The sequence below is a fragment of the Euprymna scolopes genome, chromosome 19 (assembly GCF_053919585.1).
Source record: "Euprymna scolopes isolate OS-2025 chromosome 19, ASM5391958v1, whole genome shotgun sequence".
Classification (NCBI taxonomy): domain Eukaryota; kingdom Metazoa; phylum Mollusca; class Cephalopoda; order Sepiida; family Sepiolidae; genus Euprymna; species Euprymna scolopes.
Window position 1 is genome coordinate 145,452,321 of NC_136500.1, and position 25,147 is coordinate 145,477,467.

A 25,147-nucleotide genomic window follows, 5' to 3' on the forward strand; every position below is an offset into this window, starting at 1 on the left:
ATTTTTTTTTTAGTCCAAAGCAAAATGAATATATTTTTTAACCTCTGTATTTATCAGTTAATTGTAGTATCTGTTCTGATACTAAATTTTATTGGTTCTGTTCTCAGTAATTGAAGCAGACATCCTTCCTAGCCTAAGGCAATTATAATTTATGTTCCAATCCAGATTTACCATTTTTGGGAAGCTAAATCTGACCCAAATTAAAAACCGACATGGTGTCTAACACTGCCACTGCCCTCGTAGGGAGGCAAATAAATAAGAGCTATCATATAGGATCTTGTGAGTATATGCGTGAGTGTCTCTAGCTAATTTATAACTTTGATATATACACGTTGTATTATTGTTTTATTCATCGAAACCAAAAATAAAATAACGGAAAACTGAAATGAATTAAAAATAAAAACAAAATTATAAACATGACAATATCTTGAATTATTTAAGTCCCAGAAACGAACAACGGCTGGTAAATACTGCTCGCGGCTAATAAAAGCTGGTTCAGTTGTGTACATAGCTTGTGCTGAGACTTTTGCATTCTTGTTAATAACGGAATAGGTCACAAACCTTGGATATGTAGCACGGCAGAGGAGATCTGTAAGCGATCAAAATTCCACCAGCTCACTGTGGAGCGCTTGTCTCCGCCACAGGGGATTTTCTCAAGAGCCCCGATCCATTAATGACACGCCACACCGGACAATATCGTAATTTAAATTGGCGCGACGAGCGCTTATCCATTGCCACTATTCAAGTGAGCGTCTTAAACCTGCCCTCGGCCCTCTAAACCTTTTAAACGTGTGCAACCGTCAATATTTATGCAACATGGCGTGACGCGCGTGTGCAAATGCACGGGAAATGACGTCACCAGCAGGGAACAATAAAAACTTTAAAAAGGACGATCACGTTAGAAACGTGGAGCACGTTCGAGATCACATTAGAGACGTAAATGACGTTCGAGAAGTCGATCACGTGGTGACGTCACAGCCGTAACAATTAGGAAATAAATGCCGGTCTTACAAAGAAAAAACGAGTTGAAGTTCTTTCCTATTCTTTGTTTACTTTGCGACTGAGGCTACAACGTGTTGGGTAAAGTAACATTCATTTAAACGTTTCTTTTTAGAAATGAAAATTTTATTTAATGTACGTTTGTGTAGGCAATAAACATGGTCGCATTTTTTTTTCATATCAGATCACACACGGATGCGAACGTGTTCACATTATTTTGTTTATTTCTTTGATAAGAGGTTAGACACAAGGTCAAGTGTAGGTTGGATATGAAAGTGTGGAACACACCGGATTCGAACTTGGCATATCCAGGTTTTTTGTCAGAGTTCAGAGTCGTTAACTGTCACACATATGTTTTTTGTTTTTTTTACAAAGGGGTTACCACATATCAAAGCCCAGAAGCCACTCGAGGATAAGGGTTAATTTGTGTATTGTAGTCATTAGGACAGTTGTGTAATAATTGTTTGTAGAAGTAATTTGGTATAATTAGATCATTTACGAGGACCGCTGAACAAAAACTTGTTTATGTTTGACTTGAAGATAATGACATTGTAGTAAGCTGGAAATCAGACCAGCGGAACAGAGTTCTACCGACGGGGAAGAAGCTTTGCTTATAGAATCCATGTTAAGTTCAGGTCCGGATAAATTGGGGGAATTTATAGATAGTAATTTTGGCTAGTCGAGTGTTTTTTGTGAAGGATTGGCGAGGGGAGACACTTGCCATGAAAATAGCGGGAGAGCAGGGATAGGCTCGCAATGTCTCTTCTGTGGGAAAGAGGTTGCAGGGAAGAAAAAAGGGCGTCGCATACTAGATTACGAAGCCTGTTTTGAAGTGCAACTTTAAAACATATCTATCATTATGTATTAGCAGGAAGACATTGTCCGGGATTGAATTAAGCCCTCTATGTCCCCTTTTTTGTCTAGCCCCTAAAACATATTACCATTTTTCTTAGTAGTTTTTACATTTTGTAATATTTAATTTCCGGGCTGTCAAAATGTGTATTTAGCAGTGATTAAGTGAGAGATGGTGTAAAAAAAAAAGGAATAAATATTGTTAGATTTGTAGCATTTAATCCCGTCATAATATACGGCATAATCGCGTTGACACACCTGTTTTCGTCAGATCACCGAAGTTAAGTAACGTTGAGTCTGGTTAGTACCAGATGGGTGACCATTGGCTAATTCTAGGTGCTGTATGTGCTCTCCGCTTATCTCAGCATTTGTTTCCAATCGTCTTGTACGTACACTTCACTTGCCACTGGTATTTAACAATGTCGACTCAGGAGATGTATGGTTGGAGATTGCATACCTCTTGCCACAAAAACTTCACGCGCAGGCACCCATTTCGTGGGTATCCATAGTCTGTCAAGGACTGGAGGAGTCTGTGTGTGTGTGTGTTTCTGTGTGTGTGTGTGTGTTTGTGTTTGTGTGTGTGTGTGTTTGTGTGTGTGTGACTTAATCCCTTTGATCAACACCCGGCTTTTTCTCGCTCCAAGCCCTGAACCCCTTTATGAACATTTCTAGTTTTATTTTGTACGTTTTATGAAAATTTTCAAGTCATAAAATAAAGAAAATAAGTAAAACCCCGTCTTTTCGTTTTATGGATGTCAGTCGCGAACGCAGACCCCCTCCCCCCACGATATTATTGAACCTTCTTTGTTCAATATCATTTTTTTGCGTGATAAGAATTTGCCGAAAAAAAGTTTATGAAGGGATTTGAGTCTTTTATATAGTTGGAACCCTACATATATATTTTATTAAAAAAAAAGAAAACTTAGTTTAATTAAAACCATCATAATTTTGAACCACTGAACATAGCATTCGCTTTATTAATCTGCAAGCTTGCTGATTGAAAAGTTGAACTGCAGAAGAAAAACATGGAAGTATTTATTCGTTTCAGCAGTATTCCATAATTCACATATATTAGGTTGGTGAAAAATAATGCCGTTTTTTGTATGTATATAAACCTGATAAAAACGACATTATTTTGCCACCGACTTAATATATGGTACGATATAATCACGTTGATACACCGGTTCTCGTTAGATCACCAAAGGTAAGCAACGTTGAGCCTGGTCAGTACCAAATGGGTGACTATTTGGGAATACCAGGCGCTGTATGTAGGAGGACGTCGACACTTCCCCGCAAGAACTGCAAAAGCCTAACTTCGTCATCTCCCATGAAACTTCCTCTTTCAGAGGAAGTCGGTTCAACTCGTCTTGGGTGAGTATCGCTTCGGTGTCTAAATATTTGATGAAAAGCAATATGAAGAAATATTAACTATTCTTAAGATACGTCTCTTCAATCTGCGCCATTAACGATGAAAAACTATATCTTAAAGTAAAAATACTCAGCAACAATAACCTCCTCAGTGACATGCAATATGGCTTCCGTTCTGCTAGATCTACAGCAGATGTGCTAACAGTTATAGGATTAGCAAATCTCTTGATGGAGGCTTCCTTTATAGGGTCATTGTTCGTTATATATCAAAGGCCTTTGATAGGATATGGCATAAAGGTATGCTCCACAAAATCTCCAAATACGGTATAGCTGGAAATGTCTTCTCAATTATTAAATCATTTCTCTCTGATAGGTTCATAAGATGGGCAGAAATAAGAACTTCACAGTATTAATGCTGGAGTCCCTCAGGGGTTCATCCTACGCTAAACTCTCTTCCTGATCTACATAAATGATCTTCCAAATCACATCCTAAGATCATTCATAGACATTTATACTGACGACACTACCATCTATGGCAACACTTCAAAGGCCATAAACGACTAAGTTATGATTGATTCTCTCTCCTCTGATCTTGAACACGTGGTATAATGGGGAGAGAGGTGGCTGATTACTTTTAATGCATCTAACACCAAGCTTATATCTTTACATCATCAACACTCTGAACCCTGTCTAGCATCAATTGAAATGAATGGCTTTCGCCTTTCGGAGTCTACATGTTTTGACAAGCTTCTGGGTCTGACCTTTATTCCTGATTTGAGATGGATCACATACATCAAATCTGTTACTAAAGCTGCTTGGAAAATAGTGGGATCATTCTACCGCTCCAGTAAGAGCCAAGTATGTCAAGGATGGAGTACTGTTGCCATATCTGGCAGGAGCTGCTAGAAGCATCTTATCCTACCTTGACAGAGTTCAAAATAGAATTCGTAGTCTAGTAAGGGATACCCTTTCCTCTTCCCTGCAACCGCTTTCCCACGGATGAGAAGTTGCGAGCTTGTCTCTACTTTAACATTATTTTCATGGCAAATGCTTGTCTAAGCTCCAATCTATCGTCTCTCTTGCCTGACTTTCACAAAAATCACTCGTCTAACTGAAGCCAATATCAATAATTTCCGCCAATCTTTATCTGTATATGTACCTAAACGTAGATTCCATGAACAAAGTTTCTCTCTTAGAACTTCATGCCTATGAAACTCTGTTCTATTTTCTTGCATTCAAACTGACTACAATATGGTTATCTTCAAGTCCAACGTAAACAAGTTCTTAAGAGCCGTCCCCTTAAGTAATCCAATTGATCAAATTTGCACTACTAAAGATTACGATATTTTCCATTGACTTCCGTACACTCATTAACCCTTATCCTCGAGTGGCCTCCTGGATTTTATAAGTGGTGACTCTTTGTTAAAAAAAATTTACAGATCAAACGGGCCGACTAACAAACAGATAGCCCCTCTAATAGGGCATGTGTGGACGTTAAACTTAATCGAAACAAACCGGTTAAAGTGCTATTTCAAATCTTAGTATGGTTAACCGACCAACGGACAAAGCCGTTTATAGAGACGCTTGGACTTTTCTATAAAAAGCTTTAAAACTTACGTTTCACAGATAGACGGGCTGGACCTCTTCTAGAGAAACGCATCCGCATGTAAACATTCTGTATAATTACGTTTGGGCTTTTCAGGTTATAAAATTGTCTATTTTGAATTTTGATTAATGCGTTTTGGTTATATGCGAATATATATATATATATATATATATATATATATATATATACTTTTATGCACGTAAAATAATTTAATATATATATACATATATATTATATTATATTTAGAAACTTTACATAATTAATATTTACAAACAGATTTTTATAGAAATCGCTCCAGGTTTCAGTATTTCGGCCTTTTTTTATAGAATGGATTTTATTAAAGATGAAGTAATCTTAGCTATAAACAATTGGCTAGGTAATAGAATTGAGGTTGGTAGGGATGTAGGAATGGGTTAGACATAAGAGTATGGAAGCAAAGTGTGGGGGAAGACAGGGGAGAGAGAACAAGTGTGAAAGCAGGTGGTAGGGGGTGGGGGTGGGGGGTGAAGAAGAGCGAAGAAGTGTAGTGCTGAAGACAATGATAAGTGTTAAGGGGAGAGTGAGAGTAGTTATTCATTAGGTGAAGAGATATTTCGCAGTGTAATACTAAGTGGCAGTGCAATACAAAGTGGCGTGAAGCATCAAAATTGAAATAGCTAACAATATTATTCTTTTATTATAATCAAACTGCGACGGATATTAATATAATGATTAGTTAATCACACGTTTAAATACACTGAAATAAATAGTTGGGAAACTATTAGCTTAACAATAACATCGATAGAACATTTCAAATTATTTGGCATCAGTGCCGAAAGTACACATTTTAATTGTGTCTCAAGATAGCACGCGCAGTGCCCGTCTAGAAAAATGATCTCAGTTAGGTTTAACTACCCTTCTTCCAACGAGATTGGATTTGACACGGGGTCAATTTATAGTTTATAAAGAAATTCAGCTCTCCGCAAAAGAGGGCACACTTGGTCCTTGCCCAATTTCCCAATATTGATTCCGTTGGCATTATCCGGAGAGAGAGAGAGAGAGAGAGACAGAGAGAGAGAGAGAGAGAGAGAGAGAGAGAGAGAGAGAGCACCTAAGGCGACTGGCAATAAAAAAAAATCCTTTTTTCCCAAAGGAGGATATAATGCTTAGGAGGATGACCTCCAAATAGCGAACAGATTTATACTCAACTCTCAGTTAAGTTCAGCTTTTACATGGAGAAAAGGAACAACAATTAAAAATTGTCTCAGTCGTGAAGGATTTCTCCTCCACTGACAGAGAACAAGAAATTGAAGTACATCATCTGAAGAACAGATGGTGTTTATTTGCTCCCCCACCGAGCAAATTAGGCACAAGGCCGATTTTTAATGTGAGGAGTGAAGGGAGGGGGAAGGGAAAAAGGGGACCAGCTCCCGAGAGGTGGGAAATGGGAGCTGGTTAATGGTCAGGCATGTGGGGTTGCCCCCACATCTGGTCTTTGCTAGTCATAGCTAGTCATAGCTAGTCATAGCTTGCAGCATCTGCCGGAACAGATGGTATTTATTTGCTCCCCCACCGAGCAAATTAGGCACAAGGCCGATTTTTAATGTGAGGAGTGCAGGGAGGGGGAAGGGGAAAAGGGGACCAGCTCCCGAGAGGTGGGAAATGGGAGCTGGTTAAAGGTCAGACATGTGGGGTTGCCCCCACATCTGGTCTTTGCTAGTCATAGCTAGTCATAGCTTGCAGTATCTGCCGGAACAGATGGTATTTATTTGCTCCCCCACCGAGCAAATTAGGCACAAGGCCGATTTTTAATGTGAGGAGTGAAGGGAGGGGGAAGGGGAAAAGGGGACCAGCTCCCGAGAGGTGGGAAATGGGAGCTGGTTAAAGGTCAGACATGTGGGGTTGCCCCCACATCTGGTCTTTGCTAGTCATAGCTAGTCCTAGCTAGTCATAGCTTGCAGCATCTGCCGGAACAGATACTACACTTTGATCTTGACCCGAAGGCCATGTGTTTTAAAATAAATATTGCAGTATGATTGTGTATTTCTTTTTTCTCTCCTACAATGGTTTCCATCGAAATGCCTATATCGAAACATAAATTTAAAAAAATTTCTTACAAAAAATAGTATTTAGTTAACATTAATTATTTTTTGACTTCAAATGTACTGAAATTGCTGTTGGTTTCGTTCATTAATCATTCCCAATGATTTGCTAATGATTTTCAACAACGGATGAAATGTTGTTTTTTTCTGTAAAAATCCTCAAACAAATGTCAAAATAATTGCTGAAATTAAATTTCGGTTGTTCTTTTTTATTTAAGAATTGAAACTTCATAAACAATATCATTAATCATTGGTTCAACATATCGATAAATAATTAAACTAATAAAATACATTTCTCAAAAGGTGGAGGAGGCTAGCATTTGATCTTCCTTGTTTCAGACCGATGATCTTCCTTTATCAACAGCATAAAAAATTCGTGGTCATCAGCAGCAACGTTAACTAATCCCTTTGGCACCCTGACAAATCCAGCAGCACTTTATTTTTTCTTTTAACAGGATCAAACAAAAACATTACTCTAAACCTCGCGATTTAACGTCGGATAAAAAAGAAGAAAGTTTTAATAGGATAGTGATCTTATTTTGTTTTTATGCTTATTTATTTGTTTTTATTTTCTTCCTTATTTTACAAAATCAGCCTATTTTCAATATTTATGTATTATTATTATTATTATTATTATTATTATTATTATTATTATTATTATTATTATTATTATTATTATTATTATTATACCCTATGTATTTTAAAGTGCATGTGCAAAGTGTCCGTGCTCGTGCTACCAAGATATAAATACAAAGAATCATTATTTTTGTGCTTTCTGATAATGCTTGCAAAAAATTCATGCAGATTACACCGTATATTTTCCCGTTTTCTAATTCGATCTATATTACACATATACACACGCATGCATACACATATAGTGTGTGTACGTTTTGCGTGTACACATGTGTGTATATGTATCTATGTATGTATGTGTGTGCGTGCGTGTGTGTGTTCAAAATCTATAGATTCGTGAAATGAAACATTGCATTAAGTGAATATGTATCGAATATATCTTACCTGTCCGGCTTTCGGTAACGTAGGCCTCGTCAGAAGAGGTTGTTGAGCTGAATAAAGATCCTGAATCCTACAAACAGCCTAACACTATATTTACCGTCACCCTCTTAAAGCTCAGTGTCTGCACTGGCACACCAAAGTAGTCCAAGTAACAGACCAGCGGCTGCTGCCGGTACAGAAGTCCAATCTGTCAAAACTCTATGACGCTGTGTTGGGAACGGTAAGGGAGTTCTCTCGGTCTCTCTGTCTTTCTCTCTCTTTCACATGGTAGTGGTGGCGATGACTGTATAACTACTGGCGGGGACCACCGGCGTCACCACCCTCTGCCATTCTGATTGGGAAGAGAGATAGGGTGGAGAGAGCTGCTGACGTTCGTACTGGAGCAAATTGAGGGGTAGGGTTGGTAAAAAGAGGTGGGGAATGAAAGGGAGAAGCGAGCAAGAAAAAGGGTGGACGCGTGTTTTTTTTTTTGTTTTGTTTTTTTGTATTTTTTCCGCTAGGAAAACGGGGACGTTGACGAGAAGGAGGCGGCTCTAAAAGTTTCACAAACTTATGCCACTGACTGAATTGAAGGCAACGACGAAGAGGGAGGAGGGTATAAAACAAAAGCTAAAAGGTTGTCAGTCGGGATAGTCAAACATGCGCATTAGCCGGGCAGCATTGAATCTTCTCCGTTATAACCCAATAAAAAAGTTACAGATTTAAAAAGAGTGGATATCCCCCGCCTATTAATAGACATTGTTCCTCTTCATTTGCCTTGTTGGCATTTTCACGAACATTGTAATGTCGTATTGGCGGCAGGCCTGCGAGTGGCGGCATACAGATCTACTTGGTGTTGTGTAGGTGGATTCTTTTGCGTACATGAAATAGCTGTGTGAAATAGACGTCATTTTTTATGAAAGTTTGCTTTCTATGATAATCGTTATGGTATTCTCCTTTGTGCGTATTAGTATAAAAACGTATATATATATATGTAAGTATGTATGTATGTATATATATATATATATATATATATATATATATATATATATAAATTTGTGTGTGTGTGTGTGTGTAATATAAAGCTGAATGTCTGTGTGTGTATATGTGTGTGTGTGTGTGTCTGGTCACGAATAGGCTCCTATATGGTTGACTATTTTAGAAAACTGATTACATATAATGAAAGAAGATGTATCGAGACACAGGAATCAGTATGTTTGATTCTGCAGAACGATGGTTCATTAAAATTGTGGGGTCTGCGTTCGCGCCTGGTCCACAAAGTATGGGAATAAAAAATTTAAAAATTAAAAAAAAACATTTGCAAGTGTTTTTGATATAGATGTACATAAGAATACTTTAATAAGTATGTTTTAACTTAAATAGGGATGGTATAATAACATTGTGGGGTCTGCGTTCGCGCCTGGCCCCCATAGAATGGAAATAGGCACAAACTTTAATAAAGACTTTTCATATCTATCTGCATAAGTATACTTTGATAATTATGTTTCAGTTTGAAGAAATATGGTATAATAAAATTATGGGGTGTTCGTTCGCACCTGACCTCCATAGGATGGAAATATGTCACAAAGTTTAACAAGGTTTTTTTTAATATAGCTCCACAGAATATTGTGATAAGTGTTTTAGTGTGAACAGGTATAGTATAATAAATTATGGGGTTTATCTATTTTATTTTTACTTTCATCATATTTCGCTTTGGTTTTGATACCCCCGAATTCGAAGCTATCTCTTTACAATCCTTCCTTTTCATAACCTGTCATACTTTCATAAATCAGAGTTCATTTTCTGTAGGCTGTTTTTGAACCCAGTCAACGACAGTAACTTTTGCTAGTATAAATATATATATATATATATATATATATATATATATATATATATATATATATATATATATATATTTACATAAGCAGTGGTTTGTTCCTACACAGTCATGGCCATGTTTCGGTCTACTAGTATTTATTAACTAGAGACCTCTTCAGGCAACAACCCTTATTTTCGAAAGCAGAATTCTAAAGAATTCTAAGATTTAGAATTCCGTTTTCCAAAATAAGGGTTGTTGCCTGAAGAGGTCTCTAGTTAATAAATACTAGTAGACCGAAACATGTTGATGTAGATGACTCCATTTTACACCCCCTCCCCTTATTGGGTAGAGTACTGTCATAAATATATACCACCCGCTGCTTAATTGGCTATAAAGCAAGGCTCACTGTTTGTTTGTAAATAAAATCGGTGGGCGAGTATCTATTTAAATGGAAATTTGATTAAGTCATTTGCGATCCGGAGCTTAGAACTGCCGACTATCAACGCGATGGTTGTAGGTTCAATCCCTGTAGGTATGCACATATATGTATGCATACATATATAGTTATATTATATATATATATATATGTATGTATACATATATGTTTATATATATATATATATATATATATATATATATGTATGTATGTGTGTGTGTGTGTGTGTGTATAGTAGCCTCCTTCGGTATTGGCAAATTATGGATACCCACTGTAAAGGTACCTACGCGCGAAATTTTTGTGGCAAGAATTGTGAAATCTCTAGCCACACCTCTCCTGGGTCGGCGTTGTGCCAAGTGCCAAGTGGAGGTTCAGGACGACTAGAAACAATGCCAAGATAAGCGGAGAACACTCACAGCGCCTAGAATTCCTAAATGATCACCCATCTATTAGTCAGGCTCGACGTTGCTTAACTTCGGTGATTTGACGAGAACCAGTGTGTCAACGTAATTATACCGAATATATATATATATATATATATATATATATATGTGTGTGTGTGTGTGTGTGTGTGTGTGTGTGTGTGTGTGTGTTTTAGGTATGATACTAATTCTCGACACCAATAACAAATACAATTAAAAACTAGTAAAATGTAATTAAATCATCGTAATTTGTACTCTATATTAGGCACGGCCAAAACGGAAATAGGGAGCAAGTATTTTTTGACGGAGTCTATCTTTTAAACTCTACCAAAAATAAAGTAATTATCCAATCAATACGACATTTCCACCGATTATTAAGTGAAGAATTAATTTTATAATGCTTTTTTTCATAATCGGTATATATATATATATATATATATATATATATATATATATATATATATATATATATATATATATATATATATATATATATATATATATATATATATCTTGCCTACACCCCCTTTTTTATTTGTGGGAACAAATATGCTTAAAATAATCAGCCGAAACTGAACAAAATATATTGTATTGTTGGGAAGGTGAGGATTGTAAATAAAACAAAAAAACTAAAAACAACTGTGCACGTATCAATATAGAGTAGGCAAGGGCAAAAAAAAAAAAAAATGGGGGAAAAATACAAGTTTTGTGATGACAAAAGTAAAAACATATTTAGGTGTCATCAGCTAGAATCAAAACCGAAAGACAAAATTGTAACATTCAAAGCTGGTGACGTTACCACTGTACCAACATAACACGCATATGAACTGATTAAAATTAACTAAAATAAGTGTACAAAATGTATAACGATTTTTTTTTCAATTTTGACCCCTTAAATATTATTTTAACCGTCTAAAGACTCATAAAAGAACCTTACATTAAAAAAAAACCCCAATCATTTGAGGCCCCTAGCGCCGCTCTGCGAGTTTCGGAAGAGATAGAGTTTGAAAATATGGAGACAGAAAGACAGACAAATAGACACAGTGAGTTTTACAAATTAGAATGCGTTTACTTATACTGAAAAAGCCAATTCATGCTGAATTTGAAAAAATAAATAAACCAATTTTAAAACCGCATTTTTAACAATTCCGATTCTAAGATTTATTGAATAAATTCAGAACATTTTACGAGAATTGCATCATTTTCTTATGCTTGGTGAAATAGCCAAGAAAATGAACGCTGGTTTGCTTCACGCGGGTACTGTCTTCAGTCATGGACAAACTTACTTATTTACCTGCTTCATACAACGATAATATTGGACACAAAATTCTTTTATAATGAGAATCCAGATCATCTCAAAAGAATATTTGAATCTGGTCTGGCTGCTCAGATTGGCGAATCAGTTTTATTGGTATTTCTTCAGCGATGAACACACATCTGATAATAGCCTATCCTCGAAAGAAAAGACCAAACGTGCTGAAGACGTGAGTAGACATTAGTAGCAAAGTATAAAAATATATATCCATCATAATTAAGCTACACAGAGGCGTCCGCGTTTCATCCCAGCCTAGAAATAAGTTGTTATGCAACAAGATTATCCCAGTACGGTCGGAAAAGAAAAGGATAGTAAATATTAAAATCTAAATGGTAACGAAATTTATCGAAGAGATATTCGTTGACGTCGAACTTGGAAAGTGACTGTGATTGCTTTGATAATTGCAAGGTAAAGACTAAAATGGAAATCAAAAACAGTGTATTGCATATCTTGTATTTTAAAGTATTACAACTGTACATAGTATTTTAAAATTGCAGATTGAGAGAGAGTTGAGTAAGAACATCAAAGAACAGTTTGACAATCGAAATGATCGATCGTTTCGCGGACTGTTTCCTTAGGTGTTAGAAGATGACTTCATTGCTAAAAGTGATGTCAATATCATACTTGTAATCAAGTACAAGCTATATAAAATTCTCTTTTTCTATTTATTAGTTTTTGCTACGGCATTTTTTTTTGGGGGGGGGAGGCTGCAAAGACAAAGTAAATAAACATTAAAACAAAGTTGTCTACATATGTAAGACAAGATTAGTTTGATCTCCCATCAATTAAAACAAACATTTTGTACATGGAATCGAGGCGCAATGTTGAATCATTTCTAAATGGAAGTTTTCTAGGGATTAAAGAGTCAATCCTCATTAATGCAGACGATAATAACTAAGAATAAAATAATCATACTTAATATTTATATCCCACTAGCCTGGGTGCCCGGCGTCGGAGATGTGTGTTGAGCAAAAAAACAAAACAAAAAAAAGTGGTAGTAAGCAGGCAGGATCGAACCCGTACCACGAAAGAGGAAAAAGAACGTGAAAAAAAGTGACGTCTTTGCTATTGCCCAAACCGGACGTGATGTAGATTAAAATTAAAGTCACTCGAAAAGAGGGAACGACTTTTAAAAATATCGGCGAAAAAATCGACCCTTTCCAGTAGAAAACTGCCCAGTTGAGGATGAAAAACAATGTTTTTAACCAATTTTTCGATATTTGTCGTCCGAAGGGTCGATCTTCAAAACGATACCGCTTATGGCGGTAAGTTCGTAATTTCTTTCTCTATCTCTACTATTATATAAAAGTTACTTTGTGTATATGTGTGTGTACGTGAGAGTTCCTTTTCCTCATAGGTTCCGAAACGGCTGAGAATATCTTTGCAAATTTCACACAAAGCTAATTTATATATCTGGCAGTGTTCTTAGATATATTTTATACAGAAATTCATTCGATAAATATTGAAAATAAAAAAAAAATCCAATTCTAAAAATAGCTTTTCTCTCTTATAGATAAAACCGAATAAGTTTTACAAGGAACGTTTTATATTACACCGAGCAAGAAAGATAATTCAATTTCATCATATCAGTTCTTCTTAAAAAATAAAAATAAAACGCAAAAAAACCCCAGATTCATTATAATCTAGAGATACTACTTAGTGGTAGAGCATTTGATTACAGATTAAATGTTCCCCGGTTCAAGCCCTTGTGTACCTCACCATTTTATTTTAATTCTTTCTTATTAATGAGTTCAATTTACGATAAAAGAAGAAGTACCATTTAAAATCGCCGCAAATCATTTCTTCATTTGCATATTTTAAAACTAAACAGTAATCAGAAGTGACTTTTCCAGGACATCCATCGTCAAGTCCAAATATCAGTTGACGTGATATTGTAAACAAACACAGACAGAATTTGAGGAACAACTTTATTATTATTATTATTATTATTATTATTATTATTATTATTATTATTATTATTACTATTATTATTATTATTATTATTACTATTATTATTATTATTTATTTATTTATTTATTTATTGCGAATTAGTCCAACGGGGGAAATTATTCCTCGTAATATATAATAATCAATAGAGGATTGATTCTATACTAATACATATGTAATCTTCATAAATTAAAATATCATGTTTAAGCGTATTGGACAACCGGGCAACACCGGCGTCCAGCTAGTTCTATATATTCCCGAGTATAACATAATGATTCTCTAGTTTGGAAAGATGCAACGTAAGAGTGTCGAAGATTTCATCGCCCGAAACGTTGTGAAAGTAATAACCGAGAAAATCCTATTAATCTTATCAACGTAAGGAACGCAAATCTAAAATATTGGCACATAAAAAAAAAAATTCTACCCACAATATTTATTAAAGCACCGAATATGTTTCACTGCAAGAGCAATTGGTATGTCGATAGGAAACGGACTTTTAGCAAAAATAGACGTATTCTCTATGGTCATTTCCATGTGGTAAAACGATCACAAAAAGAAATATCAATTCGCAACTTTTCCCAACTGGCTAAACTATAATTACCTTTCGACCAGCTGTGATATTTCAAGCGAAAGGTATTTGTTAGTTCTTTTCAAGTTAATTATTAATCTATTTAATGAATAAAATTATCTGGCGCCATAAAAAAAGATACTAATTACTACCGCAATATCACATTTTTTTTTATTACTCTTTTTTATTTAAAAAAGGCGTATTGATACTTGGTTGGTTGGTTGGTTGTTTTTGTTTTACTGCATATCAACCCTTTTCGAGTTATTTAATGCCGAATCCAAAGATTTTGAAGAAAATTTTTTTTAATAGAATATATTTGTTGTTTTCACGTCGGTTTCTATTCAACCCATAGTTGGGACCCTAACAGGTACTACCACTCCGGGTCAGAGTGGACCTGGAAGCAATGGTAATTAAAGGGTGGCTCCACACTCCCCAAAGCCCACAAGCTGGGGCCTCACCACTGGATATAGTTAAAGGTCATATCCAGGACACCCATTTAGGCATTGAGAGACTTTTACCCTCTGCAGGGGGGGGGGGCAGTCGGCGTATTCTAATGCCCCACCGACAAGGCCATTGATACTTGGTTGCAAGGGGTTACTAATATATATATATATATATATATATATATATATATATATATATATATATATATATATGCGTATAGCCTTGGCTCAGAGGCTAAAGAAATAAGTGGGGAGAGTTGTATCTTTTACTTTCAATTCTAGCTGATGGCAACCAAGGATTGTGGGGAGCTGAGTAGCGAGATGTGTATTCACATTAGATTTAAAAACTTCAGCAGGTCAGTAATCAGGAAAGCAGGAAACAGGGAGGGAATTCCAAAGTCTGGCACTCAGAGGGAAGAAAGAGTAGATTTTCAACAAGACTTCAACAGTTAAAGGGTGAGATTTTGCTGTTTATCGGGTTGGTCGAGAGTACGTAGGTAGATCTAGGAACACGTGCTACGAGTTCATCAGAGCACTTTTTTTATTAAAGTACTTGAAGAACAGGTACAATGGTTGCAGCATCGCACCAATGAGATGAGCTTCATCGATAATGCGGGATTTATTAGATTTATGACTCTTTTTGGAACCCTCTCCAAGAGGAAGAGACTAGCGGTAGATGCACCAGCCCAAATGTTGCAACAATACTCCATATATGGCGGAATAGCAGCCTTGTAAATGTACAAGATACTTTCAGGTGTAAATAACTTTCTAGCACGATAGAGAGAGCCCACACTTAAATAGAAAGCTTTCTGCCATCTAGGGATCTCTAAATTGTTTGGTTAGTGACTTTCTTCTGAACCCTGTCAAAGAGTGAGAGACTATCAATTCGCAACTGTTCCCAACCGGCTAAACTATAATTACCTTTCGAAGTAGTTGAAGAACAGTCACAATGGTTGCAGCATCGCAGCAATCGGACGAACTTCACCAATAATGAGGGATCTAATAGATTTACGACTCGTTTTGAAACCCTTCGAAGAGGAAGTTACTAGCGGTAGATGCACCATACCAGATGTGGCGACAATACTCCATGCATAGACGAATGGTTGGCTTTGTAGAGGTATAGGATACTGTCAGGTTTAAGTAATTTGCAGTAGTCTTGGCAATGTCCGCGGTGTATTTGTTCCAACCCAGGAGGAGTTTGAACGATCGGGTCTCAGGCAGTGAGCTATTTGTTATGGCAATCGTTGACTGAGAATGTTTTGTTTTTATAATTACATTGCAGCCAGAGTAGCAGAAAACAGGGAGAGAATTCCAAACACTCGCAGGAAGAAAATATTAGAATCGAAGGCTTTTCGGCATCTAGTGACCTCAATAGTGAAGAAGTGAGATTTTGCTGGCTGTCAGGTTGTTCGAGTGAATGTACGGTACGTTGAGGGGGCACAAGGAAGAGGAAGTACCAAATTTTATGTATATGAGTTTGAAATGCTACTCCACATTTAGAAGAGCATTCTGTCGAAATGGAAAGAAAAAATATCGATTACAAGGATATGATAATCAATATCATGAATTGTTTAAGAAATTTAATCTACACCGATTGACAAAATGTGTACACCATAATGCATTATTGAGGTTCTCATATGTATCTACGTACAGTTTTACTGCATAAACTTCCAGCGATTGTTTTTCTTGTATCAAGAAGACAAGATGAGACTGTGCAAAAGACAAGATTGTGTAAAAGACAAGATGAGACTGTGCAAAAGAAGAAACGGATGCACATTGTAAAACGGTGTCTTCGCAGATGCATCACTGTTGCTGCAGATATGTCTTTAGAAAAAAAAACATATATTTCCAAAAAAAATTGTAACAGAATGAAAGATTGGACATCATGCACGTCTTCTGATATCAAATCTATTTGAACATTTTCTTTTTTAAACACATATCACGGACTTTTTAAAAGTTGCAACCCAATATACAAGAAAAAAAAATTCGAAGTTTAAATATAGATTTTAAAAAGAATACTTATTTATTTCTATATGTAAAATATTAATTAATCTACATAATTATAAATTATAGGTGGACCATGCGTCTTTGCTTGAATCTTGTCTTAGGCGATCGGACGATATATATATATATATATATATATATATATATATATATATATATACATATAAGAGTTGTATCTTTTAGTTTCAATTCTAGCTGATGGCAACCAAGTCATATATATATATATATATATATATATATATATATATATATATATATATACATATATATATATATATATATATATATACTCGCATGGGTTCCCGGCGTTGCCCGGGTGTTTTGAGGTGTGTGTTGAGCAAAAAACAAAAAAAAACAAAAAAAAAGTGGTAGTAGGCAGGCAGGCAGGCTCGAATCCGTACTGTGAAGGAGGAAAAGAACGCGAAAACAGTGACGTCTTTGCCGTTGCATCCATCGCTAAACCAGAAATGGCGAAGGTTTAAAATAAGGCTAGTCCATCGAAACAGGGAGATGACTTTCGAAAATATCGACGAACATGCGACTTCTCCTTGTAGAAAAGTGTCCACTTGAGGGTGGAAAAGTTAATGTTTTTAGCCAAATTTTCGATATTTGTTGTCCGAAGTGTCTAAACACTAGAGGGAGGAAACTATTAGAATAGAAGGCTTTAGCTTCCAAACGATACCGGTCTTCTGAAAATTCGTCGCCTCTGTCGTAAGTTGTAGACATACATACATACATACATACATACATACATACATACATACAGGTATGATCTACATAATAGATGAGTTTTTAGTCCACTACTATATATTAGGTTCAATGTAATAATCGATAGGGAATTGTCTCATTAATAATAAATACGTAATCTGCATGAATCAAAATACTATATTTAAGCGTATTTTATGGCCGGGCAACGGCTGGCGACCTGCTAATATAGTTACAAAAGCCTGGATCCCATAAAACATAACGCATTAAATGCTTACCGTATTCGAAATTGGTAAAAGCATTTATTCTACGCGTGGAAACGACAATGATATTGCAATAAAATGGCAATTAGTTGGAGTAGAATCCATAAAATCATATCAGCACAATTTGATAACCATAAAACATTTAAACAACATTGAGGAAAAAGCAAAAGTTTAACTCAGCTTGCCGAAGAGATTGTTAAAGTTCAGAGAATATAATCTAATAAATCTTCATTATGTGATAATAACAAAATTACAACAATGCTTTATTAAAAGCGGAGAAAATTAATAAATGGATCGAGTCAAGTGTGAACGGAAAACGCTCACTTTATTGGATGCTGTACCGAGTTTTAAGGGAAGATGCTACTTCTTTCTCTCTTCTTCACTTTAAAATGTTGAATGTTTAGCAAAGATGCATCCATTCCATTGTTTTTCAACTTTGGTATGACTCAAGCGAGAACTGAATCCCAATCTCCCGCTTCATTAAGGACCACTCTTACTATTATGCCCTACACATTCATATTTGTTTTATTTTTTAGTAATAATTAATTAGTAAAAAACCCGAAGCAAAAGTATATATATATATAAAAGACTCCCGGCCAATGCCGATTATGTGCTATTAATATAATATAAGAATTTCAATAACATTTAATTCAGATATGAACAGTAACAGTAAAAAAAAATAAACAGCTCTCGATGAAAGACCACTCGACATTCCCACCAGGTTATAATATCGTCATCGTCGTAGTTGTCGTGTCGTCGTCAGCATCATCATCCGATGACGGCCTCTCCTTTCCTGATGATTCATTTAACCATGAACTGTTTAAAAAAAACAACAAAAAAACAAAACAAACAAACAAAAAGAAAAACGTTCGTATATTTATCTCCTATATAAGATTTTGATTGAAGAAATTCACCCCTGGATCAAAGTACCGTAGGTTTGTAACCACAAATGCCACATAAAAATTTATTATGCCTAGACTATTAGTCACTATTTTATGTAACTTTAGAACGCCTTTTTAGACACACTTATCGTTATTAAAAAATCCCATATTTTTTCTTAGGAGCAACATCATTACAATCGCAACCATTTTTAGATGAAGTAGTTCCTATTTTTCCCTCTAAATAACAAGTTCTCCTACAACTCCCTCTCATCAAAAAGAGAATTTCTGCACTTTCAACAAATATGGGGTTTCACCCTTATTAACTGGATCATATACTCATAGACATAACATGATCTTTTCATTTTTCAATTTAAAAATAATTCTCCTTCTCACATTCAGCCAAATATCATTGGCTGAAAGCTGACAATTCGTTCATTCCAGAATCTTAATCGTATTACAAAAACGAACGCTCCGGAGATCTTCAAATATGACGTTACTGTCTACAGGAGGCAACCGTTATAAATAAAATAAATCAAATACAAACATAATAACAAACTGCCACACATCGATACATGTTCATAAGCCAAGAATTAATTATACAGTTATGCTACCGTGCTAAATCCTTTGTGTTTACATTAATCGTACATGTTGTTTACATTAGACTTGAAAATGATCATGTAATATTTAGCTGGGAAGCTTCTCAGTATTATATTCTACAGACGGACAGTTCAAGGAAAAAAACTTAGCTCATGGAATTTTCGCTTAGTTTTATTCACAGATGGAGTAAGGAAAATTGTTGATAGTGGTTGTAGCTAGATGAGTGTTTGTTGCGAATGCTTTACAGGATTCGATGCATAGATTGAAGCTCAGTCGAGCACCTTCCATGAAAATAAAGCAGTGATAGACTCGCAACGTCTCTTCTGTGAGAAAGAGGTTCATGATACCGAAGGCGATAGCGGATTCGTTTATTTAGCAATGTGATGAGGCATTGAAATGATATAGTTATGCCAATGGTTGTTTAACAACAACAAGAGAGGGGTCATTTTATTAACTGTTGTGGAGACGCCCACTAATTAACATAGGTGGGTGAGTGAGATATATAAAGGTATCAATTACCAATACCGGGGGAGTTCTGCAACGACCGCCAAATATGTCTATGTTGCCTCCAGGAAGACATTCAACATGCCACCTGCCGGAATATCTCCAACTGAAGTATATCTGAAGAAATGTAAATATGTATATATCTTGCAGATTAAAAACATTAACGGAGATTATCTTGGAGAACAAAGATGTAGTTAAAAGAAATGAATTAAATAGATAAGTTTAATATAGTAAAACTTTAAATTTCTTTCATCATCAATATTTACGTGTCTCTCTATGATGATAGAGGCAGCAACGGTGTTTTTAATCTGGGGAAAATCAAGCTGCATAAAAAAGGGGTGATCTAAATCAAGATATAACGAAAATTGCCTCAGCCTAGAAGTATTTCCAAGAAAGGACAGAACATACTATGTGTATCAGAACTATCCATCAAATTAATATTTTGCCCATTTTTTTCCCCAAAAGTTGGATTTCATAAAATATATTTTCACTAGTAGGATAACCCGACGTTGCTCGGGATTGAATGATGATCAACGAATGTTTCACACTCCCATATTTTTATTGTCATCAAAATCGATGAAATCGGCCATTTTTTCAATCTAATCGATTGATTGCCTGCTCTAGTATGGGAACCCATCGCAGTGTACCGAGAGGAAGCTTCACATGCCTCCCCTCAGTGACTTAGTCCCCTTAGTACGGCACAATCACGTTGAAACACCGTCAAGACTGGCCAGTACCTGATGGATGCCCATTTGGGAAGGCGAGGCACTTTATGCAACGCGAGGTAAAAAAAAAAAAAAAAATACCAGGCTTAGAAACTTGCGCGGTCTATCCTTCTCTCGAGGGTAGATGGTCCTCTCTTAAGCCGTGGTAGGCAATCAATCTTGTGATGGTGTCACGATAAAAAATACTCTTGATAGCTCTGGGGAAGCATCAAGTATTCAGCTACAGACAAGATTTGAATTACACTACAAACGCGTGTAGTGAGTTCAATCTCGGCTGCGGCCGCATGTTACGTTTGCATTAAGTTTAGTCCACAATACATTCTAGTCTACATTGCACTGCAAATTACCTACTGTTGATTTTATTAAATTATTTTTATATATACTGGCTTGAATTAAAGTTTAGAATGGAAAACTCCAATATCATGCTTCAATTGTGTTTTAAACAAAAGCATTCATTTCGAACGCACTCCTGATATGAATCCAAGAACCTTTTTATATTTTATATGTCGGGCCTTTCGGCTTGTGCGGTAATAAAACTTTTCAAATGCACTTATGATGTTAGGCTGTGTAAGGTGTTAACTTTGGTTAAAATCGCCTGTTTCTTCTTTCATCGGATTATTTCGATTATTGATTATCGATATTTAGCTAAGACATTCCGATACAATACCTATCTGAGAACACTGCCAGGCACATAAGTACCTTCGTATGAAATCTCATAAAAAATCGTCCCAGCCGTTTGCGAATTGATAGGGAACTCTCTCAATCTTTCTATCTCTTTCTCCTTCTCTATCTTTCCCTTTCACACGCAAAGTTTCTTTTTATATAATAGTCAAGATGAACCTAATAATAACAGTAGTGTGTCTCCACGCAAGGTTTCTCAATTGTATATTTCTCCGTTAATTCAACTGAGAACAGCTCTATTTTTTACTTCATATTGTAATACAAACAAACAAGCAATTTAAATGTTTTTTTTAATTACAAGATTATATTAAGAGAATCATAAATAACTAATATTTACTAGTAATTTTAGTTTTGTTAAAGGCTATCAAAGATTAATAAACCTTTGCCCGGGTACGCTCGAGGCGGATACTCAAGCGTACAGTAAAATTCTGACCTTAGGCTTTGATCTTGATCTTTAAAAATGGTGTGCACCATTTCTAGGTCGGAAACCATCATCATGCCAAGTTTGGTCATGATCGCTCCAGTGAGGTGAGTTGTAGGACAGTATATATATATACATATATATATATATATATATATATATATATATATATATATATATATATATATATATATATATGTGTGTGTGTGTGTGTGTGTGTGTGTGTGTGTGTATAATATACGGCTGAACGTCTGTGTGTGTCTGGTCATGAATAGGTTCCTATATGGTTGACTATTATAGAAAACTGATCACATATAATGATAGAAGATGTATCGAGACACAGGAATCGGTATGTTTGATCTGGCATAATGATGATTCATTAAATTTTGTTTTGTTTTTTTAATTTTTTTTTATTACATTTTCACCCCAAACAAGGCAAATTGCCACTTTGGTATAGGGGGCTACTATCAGGGGCAACAACTACTGGGGTACTGTGTTGGGATTTGGGCAACAAGGTGTCGGTTCACGTTACACTTGAACTTCTGCACGTCAGTACTGTTGGGGAAGCAGGGACCTGGAATGGAATTCCAGAGTCTAGCGGTTCTGGGGAAGAAACTATTGGAGTAAAAAGATGTTTTACATCTAGGGATCTCTACAGTGTGGGGTGGGATTTAGCAGCCTGTCGGGTTGTGGGGTCTACGTACGCGCCTAATCCACAAAGTATGGGAATAAAAAATTAAAAAATTAAAAAAAAAGTGTACCAGTGTTTTTGATATATATGTACATAATAATACTTTGATAAGTATGTTTTAACTTAAATAGGGATGGTATAATAAAAGTGTGGGGTTTGCGTTCGCACGTGGCCTCCATAGAATGGAAATATGGCACAAACTTTAATAAATACTTTTCATATCTATCTGCGTAATTGTACTTTGATAATTATGTTTCAGTTTGAAGAAACATGGTATAATAAAATTATTGGGTGTTCGTTCGCACCTGACCTCCATAGAATGGAAATATGTCACAAAATTTTACAAGTTTTTTTTTTAATATAGATCCACAGAATATTGTGATAAGTGTTTCAGTGTGAACAGGTATGGTATAATAAATTATGGGGTTTATCTATTTTATTTTTAATTTTCATCATATTTTGCTTTGGTTTTGATACCCCCGAATTCGAAACTATCTCTTTACAACCCTTCCTTTTCATAACCTATCATACTTTCATAAATCAGAGTCCATTTTCTGTAGGCTGTTTTTGAACCCAGTCAACGACAGTAACTTTTGCTAGTATATATACATATACATATTTACTTAGACTAGGTACGGTTTATATATATAAAAACATAATTTGTATTGGTTAATCTGATTTCTTTTAATTCTTAATGCCGTTTCTCTATAAAATTGAAAACTAAGTTAAATTTATAAAGATTAGTATAGAAAATAAAGTATTTTATCTCCTCTCTTTTAAAGAACCTGGATTCTAAGACAGGGAATTATTTCAGGATTCAGTGTTTAATTTGGGCATTGAGTAATCACACAATGAGGTAAATGATAGTTTCCGCTGTTTTTTTCTTTAAAACAAGACTCAACTTACAAGGAGTTATCCTTGGCATAAGTTTAGGTATGCATTGCACGTGAAAAATCTGTAAGGTGGATAAATAAACAAGATGACATTGTTACCGTTTGATCTAATATATATATATATATATATATATATATATATATATATATATAAGTGAACGTGCTGTGTGTCTGTGTTCATTTCCCTACGCAATAACTCTTTCAATTTTTAGTCTACACACTCTAAATTTGATATACAGGGTACTGAAAAAATCTATGTGATCGGTTTTCGGACAAAAATTTGGCGATTAAGGGGTCAAAGTTCAACGATTTGACCTTTGAGAACTCTACCAAACTCCTCCTCTAATTTGGGGTCTAAACACTTGGAATTTTAGATATAGATTCCTTGGACATGGATCTAACTTAATAATTTGATTTGAGCCCCAAACAAAAAATGTTAAGGGGTCATAATAGGGGTCAAAGTTAAAAAAAATGACCGTTTTTTTTGTTTTTTTTTGCTCAGCATACACCTCCAAACACCCTGGTAACGCCGAGCTGAAATGCTAGTACACACACACACACACACACACACACACACACACACACACACACACACACACACACACACACATATATATATATGTATATATATGTGTGTGTGTATATATGTATATATATATGTGTGTGTCTGTATATATATATATATATATGTGTGTGTGTGTGTAAAAAAGATAATAGAAACAAATTAAATACAAGAATAAATAATATAAAAAAGCACTAGAGAGTTTTACTGGTTCCGTTCTTATCTGTGAACGTTTTCAGAAAGTGAAGGTTTTAGATTTACTGAAATAACTGCAGAAACATAGGAAATATAAAGACGCAGAATGGGATGAAATCGGTAAAGATCTCTCCTTTTTATCATTTATTCCTGTGTTTAAATTATTTTACTTATGCCTTTTTTCACAATTCTTGTCTCTAAGACATTGCATTTTATAGTATTGGGTGCATTTTATCGTCACACACACATAAACATGTATATACTATATATGCGTATATATATATATATATATATATATATATATATATATATATATATATATATGTAATACGTATTAAATGTATACAGAAATAATAGTATAAACTTATAGAATAACTGCAGAAACATAGGAAAAAAATAAAGAATAAATTATGTATAGGTTTTCAATATTTAGTTTAACAGTATTAAATACGTTAATAGAGCTTAGTAGGAAAGTAAGAAAATATAGCGCTCGCGTTTCACCTCAGTAGAGAAATGTTAGCACTTAGCCTGACGATTTTTTGTGGCGATGAAACGCAAACGACTTGGTGTAGGTGAATCACCATAAATGTGTTTTCATAATTTGCTACTAAGATCTACTCAAGTATTGATCACTGTTGAATACTGTAACCATATAATACATCATTATATAACTTTATACTATTCCTGTATACATTATCTATCTATCTATCTATCTATCTATCTATCTATCTATCTATCTATCTATCTATCTATCTATCTTAGTGGCCTGGCAAGGCCACAGAGGAGACAATCAAAAGCAGCAAAACTGAAGCTAGCCTGCCAGGACACTATATGTTCAAATATAGGCAAATTTGGTCATATTTATTGGTTTGAAAATATAGGCTCTTTTAAACCAAAGTATAGTATATAATGTTTAAAAAGGCTGCAAATTTTCATATAGTTTCGTCCCAGAGAATAAAAAATATTTGCATTTCAATATTCAATTTGGCTACGGGTATATATATATATATATATATATATATATATATATATATATATATATATATATATATATATATATATATTAATGGCCTGGCAAAGCCACAGGCGAGACAACCGAAGCAGCAAAACCGACAAATGTAGGGGAGACATCGGAAGCAACAAAACCCGCAGCTGCCTACCAGGACACTATATATA

General features: G+C 35.2%; 1 protein-coding gene across 1 annotated transcript in view; it reads right to left on the reverse strand.

The window, feature by feature from the left end:
* The window catches only part of LOC145240384 (uncharacterized), a 569,837-nt gene extending 561,243 nt beyond the window's left edge, over positions 1 to 8,594 (reverse strand). The window contains exon 1 of the mRNA XM_080103965.1: positions 7,924 to 8,594. The gene's annotated coding sequence lies outside the window, so the exon portion shown is untranslated. The remainder of the gene's footprint in view (positions 1 to 7,923) is intronic.
* Between the last annotated feature and the right edge of the window lie 16,553 nt (positions 8,595 to 25,147).